We start from the raw sequence: 6,591 nt of genomic DNA on the forward strand, positions 1-6,591 counted from the left end.
CATTCCCCAAGCTGAAGCCTGAAGAAATAGCACCTGCCTCAGTAACCACCCTTTCTCTTTTCCTGCCTCAGAAGTTAAAGATATTTTTTCTATCAATGTATCAGGTTGTGAAGACCAATTAGAACATACGCTTTGCCAAATTTTGATACAATGTAGTTTAAATACATAACACACTTAATGAGGGAACCATTGTTACTGAAGCCTCACCTGGCTAACTATGATAAATATGCACACTTCCAGACCCACGTGGAAATTATAGCTGCTTCTTCCTCCATGCTGGCTAGCTGTCATGGTGTTAGGAGACGCTGCATAGGCTGTTGGGGAGAATTCTCATCGACAGTCTTACTCAGCTGTGGATCTTGTCTGCTGCACTACTGACTTGCTAGGCAAGATATGCCCATTGGTGCAATAGCAGCATGATTACTGTGGTGTAACCAACCACTGATGCTTAGATTTGAGGCCTGTTCCACTCAACTCATGCCCGGTGTGGCAGTTCGAATGTGGCCCCCATAAGCTCATAGGGAGTGGTGTTATTAGGAGGTGTGGCTTTGTTGGAGTAGTGCAGCCTTGTTGGACAAAGTGTGTCACTGGGGGGATGGGCTTTGAGGTCTCCTTTGGCTCAAGCTTCACTCAGTGTGACACTCAGACCATTTGCTTTTGCCTGAAGGTCAAGATGCAGGAGTTTTTTGACTCTTTCTTCAGCATCATGCCTGCCTGCACACCACCATGTCTGCCTGCACACCACCATGTCATACCATCACACCATAATGATAATGGACTAAACCCTGAAAATGTAAACCACCCCAATTAAATGTTTTTCCTTTATAAGAATTGATGTGGTGTCTAATCACAGCAATAGAAACCCTAACTAGTATTAACTCTGTTATATGGTTATCACTGGTCACTTTTATACAGCTCTATAATGAAAAGGAGAAGCAGAGAAAGAAAAATTACAAAATGGACAACTTGAGAAGAAAAGGAGCACTAGGTGTGGGACGAAGCTAAATGTTCAGCATTTTCACAATTACCACACTTAGTGGGTTAGCCAGTTTCTCAAGGCTGTGACAAAATATACAATAAAAGCAATGTAAGAGGAAGATTCATTTTAGGTCACTGATTTAGAGGTTGTGGTCCTAAATGGTTTCTTGGTTCTGCTGCTTCTGTTTTGAAATGTGGTGAGGCAGAACATCATGGCTAGTGGGAGTATGTGACATGGCCCCCAGAAAGTAGAGAGAGGTTGGGAGGGGTTAGAGATAAATAACTAGAAAGAAGTAAGATTTATTTTGGTTCATGACTCAGAGATTTAAACCCAGAGTTGCTTGGTCCTTTTGCCTCATGGTGAGGAATAGCATCATGGAACATGTAACAGAGGAATGTTATCATGGCATCCAGAAAATGGAGAAAGAGCTTGATTACATATATGTAATATATGATTACATATATGTATATATATATCCCCTAAATACGTTAAAGTATGAGTCCATACATGAATTAATCTTCACATGAGGGCAGAGCTCTCATTATCCAGTTACTTCCTGTTATGGTTTCATGCCTCTTGCTTTGCCAAAATACCCTGGCCAAAAGCAACATAGGGAGGAAAGGATTTACTCATCTTATAATTCCAAGTCCTGGTCTGTCATTGAGAAATTAAGGAAGGCATCTGAAGGCACTTTGCTTCCTATTTCACACAGTACTACCTCTGACCAAGAAATCACCTCACAGTCAAAAACATCAAGAACCATTAAAGATTCTGCTTGCTAGCTGGCTTGTAGGCAGGCTTGTACTTTGGTAGCTTTCTTACATAGTTCAAGATTCCCTGCCTATGGGGTGGTGCCACCAACAGTAAGCTGGATCCTAATACGTCAGTTAACAATCAAGACAATATCCCACAGACATGCCCACAGGTCAGTCTAATCTAGGCAATATATTCTTTCTTTGCCCCAAACCAACAAAAAGAAAGAGTGTGGTTTCAATATAAAAAGCATTCAGAGTCTTAAATAGATACGATCAGAAAAAAGAACTTCTCCATGCCACACTAGTGTTAAAATACCAAGAGTACAGGACAAATGAAGACTATATTGTATAAAGCTACAAGAGAGTATCGGCGAATCAATCCCACACCAGTTATGTTTTAAGGGGTTATTTATTTTGGGGGGTAAAACTTACATACACCATAAACCATCAGGAAGGGAGCCTAGTCGCTGGAGCAGGAGCGGAAGCAGGAGCGGGAACCAAGTGCCGGAACCAAGAGGCCGGAGTCGAGATCTGTGGCTCTTTTTAAAAGAGAAATATACCACGCCCCAGTGGGCTGGTATTTCAGCGGCTATTGGCTGACGGAGCGGAAGGCCCTCCCACAACACTGTGGGCTCGTGCTTCAGCGACTATTGGCTGAAGCAGCAGAAGGTACTCCCACAGCAAGAGAGAAGTAGCCACTTACTTATAAAGTCAGGTTTATCACAATCACATCAGATCTCTAAGCAGAAACCCTAAAATCCAGGAAAGTATGAAATGGTATACTTCAATTCCAGAAAAAAAACTGGAAGTAAAAATAAAGACCTTTAAAGATAAGTACAAACTTATACAATTCATGATCACTTGGCTAATATTAAAGAAGATAATTAAAACTTCCATACATAATAGAAAAAGAAAGTCATAATCCTGAGAGCTCAAAAAAAAAACTTCACAAGAGAAGGATGAACAAATGAGCGTTAGGAAAAAAATGGATCATGTTCAACTCAGTAAATCAACAATTCTAGAAAATGGGTAAGGGAGAAGGAACAAATCAACCAGGAAAAACATTACAGGAATCAGTGTGTACCTCTCAATGATAACTGTGAAATAAATGGCTTCAACTTTCTAATTTAAAAACATGCATAAAAGACATTACACCTATAATCCCAGAATTTGGAGGCTGACCCAGGAGGACTGCTATGTGGTTGAAGGTATCTCAGCTATACAATGAGTTCCGGGTAAACTTGAACTGCAAAGTGAGGCTCAGTAGTTAAAAGGAAAAAAAAATAAATAGACTGGCTGGTTGTTATCTGTAAGAAACAAATCTCATTGTCAAAGACACACATAGGCTAAAAAGGAAAAGATGGCTGGAACAGGTATATAGGTGTCTGACAAAGTGAACGTTAAGTCAAAGTTGGTCAGTCAAAATGAAGGTCAACACATACAATTAACAGGAAAGATAATAATACGCGAAGCGTTATTAAGCCATAAAGAGTATGCGTAGCTCATGTCCAGAACTGCAGCCAGAATGGTGGCCAGGCATCAGACCAAGCTGTCAAAGGATTTGGTATGCTTAAAGCTTGTGAAAAGAGGCCTGAACTTTGAAACCAAGAAACAACTAGAAGAAGAAGAAAAGATCATTCTTGAAGAACGCTGAAACTTAAGATTTTCTTGATGTTAATGAAAAAGAGTTTGATCATGAAAAAGCAAAGTTTCCTATTAGGTGAAGATCTTCTCTGTGGAAGAATGCTATTCTAGTTTGGTTTCTGTTGCTGTGATAAACACCATGATTGAGAACAACTTGGGGAAGGAAGGGTTTATTGAATCTTACAACTTACAGTTCACCATGAAGGAAAATCAGAGCAAGGACTCAAGGCAAGAATCGATGGAAAGGCCATGGAGAAGGCTGCTTACCAGCTTGCTTCCCATAAATCCATCAGCCTCGTTTCTTATAGCACCCGGGACTACCTGTGTGGGAGGCTGCTGCTGCTCACAGTGAGCTGGGCCCTCCCACATCAATCATCAATCAAGAGAACACTTCGCAGACTGTCATTTCTTCACAGACTCAGTCTTACCAAATGATTCCATCTTGTGTCAAATCGACACAGAAAAGAGCCAGCACAAAAGTTATTCAAATAATTTAACCATGGAACTGAGAAATTAATGTTTCAGATGAATACTATGAATTAAGCATGGTGATCTGAATAAGAATGGACCTCATAGGCTCATATATTTAAATGCTTACTCAGTAGAGAGTAACACTATTTGAAAGGATTAGAAGGATTAAGAGATACGGCCTTGTTGGAGTAGGTGTGTCCTTATTCGAGGAAGAGTGTCACTGGGGGTGTGTTTTGAGGTTCCAAAGCATAAGCCAGGCCCAGCACCACTCTCTGTTGGCCTATGGGTCAGGATCTCAGCTACTGTTTCAGCCCCACATGTACCACCATAATCCATGCCATGATGATAATGGACTAAACCTCTGAAACTGGAAGCAAGCCCCTAATTAAATGCTCTCTGCTGTAAGAGTTGTCTTGGTCATGGTATCACTTTACAGCCATAGAATAGTGGCTAAGACAAAAGCACAAGAAGATGAAGAGTTGAACCTCATGTGCCAAATGAAGAAACAGCAAGAAAATATGAGACCTTGGTGGGAACAATAGGAAAATAGTTTGCTAGGCAGGTGACAGTGCCAATGATGAAGAAGAAAATGGAACCAAAACTAATTTGAGCAAGGACATTCTGAAAGCTCCATGATTAAAAGAGATGTCTTAAAATGTGGTTTGAAGATGCCTTCAAGTACAGCACAATCTGGAACTCATCCTGATAGTGTTTCAGTAGTAGCTTATACTCTGTTTATTTGTAAAGAAATGTGTGATTTTAAAAAAATATCACTGACTCATGGGTAGCCTCTCAGGACTCATATCCAATAAAGAGGGGACGGAGGTGGGACTTTCATGATGTTCCATCCTTGCTGGTATTGTGGCTGCCTTGATTTTGCACAGGACTTGTGCATGCGGTCCCTGTGATTGTGAGTTCACGTGTGCAACTGCACTATTATGTCCATCAAATACTGTTTCTCTGAAGATGTCTAATCCCTCTGGCTCTTAAAAGAATTCCATCTCCCCTTCTGTGATGATTCCTGAGCTTTGGGGAGGGTTGTGATGAAGATGTCCCATAGAGAAATGAGAACTATTCCATAGTGTCTTATTCTCTGCACATTAGCCAGTTGTGAATTCTGTATTAATTGCTACCTACTGCAAAAAGAAACTTCTCTGACAAGGGTTGAAAAGTGCTCTACTCTCCATGTATAAAGATTAGAACTTAGAAGATGGTTTATTACTATGTACGTTTATCAGAATAAGTTCTAGATTCTCCCTCAGGTCCTATGATCAAACCAAACCATGAATTTTGACTCAGTAAATAGTACCAGGCATGGATTTCATCTTGTGGAGTAGGCTTTAAATCCAATCATAAAGTAGCTGGCTGCTTCTATAACATTCATGCCATTGTTACACCAGTGGGCTTTTGGCCTATTATATTCAGAAAAACTATCTACTAAAATTAAAAAAGAAATAAAAACTTCCTATCATTAAAAAAACATCAAATAAATTTATGACCACCAATCCAGCCTTACAGAGAATACTGGAAGGAATACTTCAGTCTGAAGATAAAAGTAAATACACTCAAGAGACCACAGGTAATAAACGATTTCAGAACAGTTAATCAAAAGAGGTCAAAAAAGAGGCACTAGCTGAGCTAGATGCCCTGAGCCATGGACAACTGATACCTTGTGTGGGCTTAGCTGGGGCCTCTCCATCTTGCCCTGTGTGGATCCCTACCCATCCTACTCTTCTGTCCAGGCCCCCACGTAACACCTATGAAAGAAACACATTGAAAGTAACAATAGAACTAATTGTACCCGCAGTATGTGTCTTCCAATCCAAATGCCACTCTCATGCTTGTACCCAGCAGCCAGAACCAGGGATGATTTAAGAAATTCAAAGACTACAGCACCATATAAACCTACCAGCAAGACAAGCGGATCTGCTCCTATGTTATCTTTAGGGGAACTGGAGCAAAGAAACTATTTTTAAATGTAAGCCATTGTTTGCCTCTAATTTTCTAAGCAGACCAAGTAAGCAGCTTAGATTCCAAGAAACAAATAAAAATCTTTGTAAAATGAAAAAGGAGGTCTAAGCAAACATCACAAAAATAACAATATGACACAAATTAACAAGCATTGTTTGATCACTTAGCATTCTTTAAGTCACTGTCTACCCCTTCCAATGGTCAACTGTGGGACAAAGAAACAAACAAACGAAACCCTTTTTAACCTCCTTTCCCGACCCTCCTTCTGTCCCACAATGATCCAGCTTGCTAGTGAACTGTGAGCCCTGGTTCCTAGAAAGACCGTCCCTGTAGCTTTTCTTCCAAAGAAAACCTGGCTCTGTCTTACGTCACCCATTCCCTTACCTGCCTGTCCTTCTCACCGACCTTTTACAAATACAAAATATCTTTATCTGTACAGGTAGAGGGATGGTCACTAATAAAAGACTGAAATATGAAGCTGGTCCCCATGAGGAATTTACACATGCTAGGATCAGGAGTCTCAGCCTGTTAGTCCTGGAATGCTGTACCCTGGCACCATAGAGTTGTAGCCCTGTACCCTGTTGACAGCGACCCTTCTACTAGGACCTGTCCTTACTTGTGTGACTCAGGTCTGCATGGCAGAGAGTGCACAGGGAAAATTATAGTCACCCACACCAACCTTTCAGAAGTGCACACCATCCATCCAGAACTGGATCTGCAGCTGGTGCTTGTCATTCCTTTACAATGTATTCAATAAACTTCTTTCCTTAT

The sequence above is a fragment of the Myodes glareolus genome, chromosome 14 (assembly GCF_982192425.1).
Source record: "Myodes glareolus chromosome 14, mMyoGla1.1, whole genome shotgun sequence".
Classification (NCBI taxonomy): domain Eukaryota; kingdom Metazoa; phylum Chordata; class Mammalia; order Rodentia; family Cricetidae; genus Myodes; species Myodes glareolus.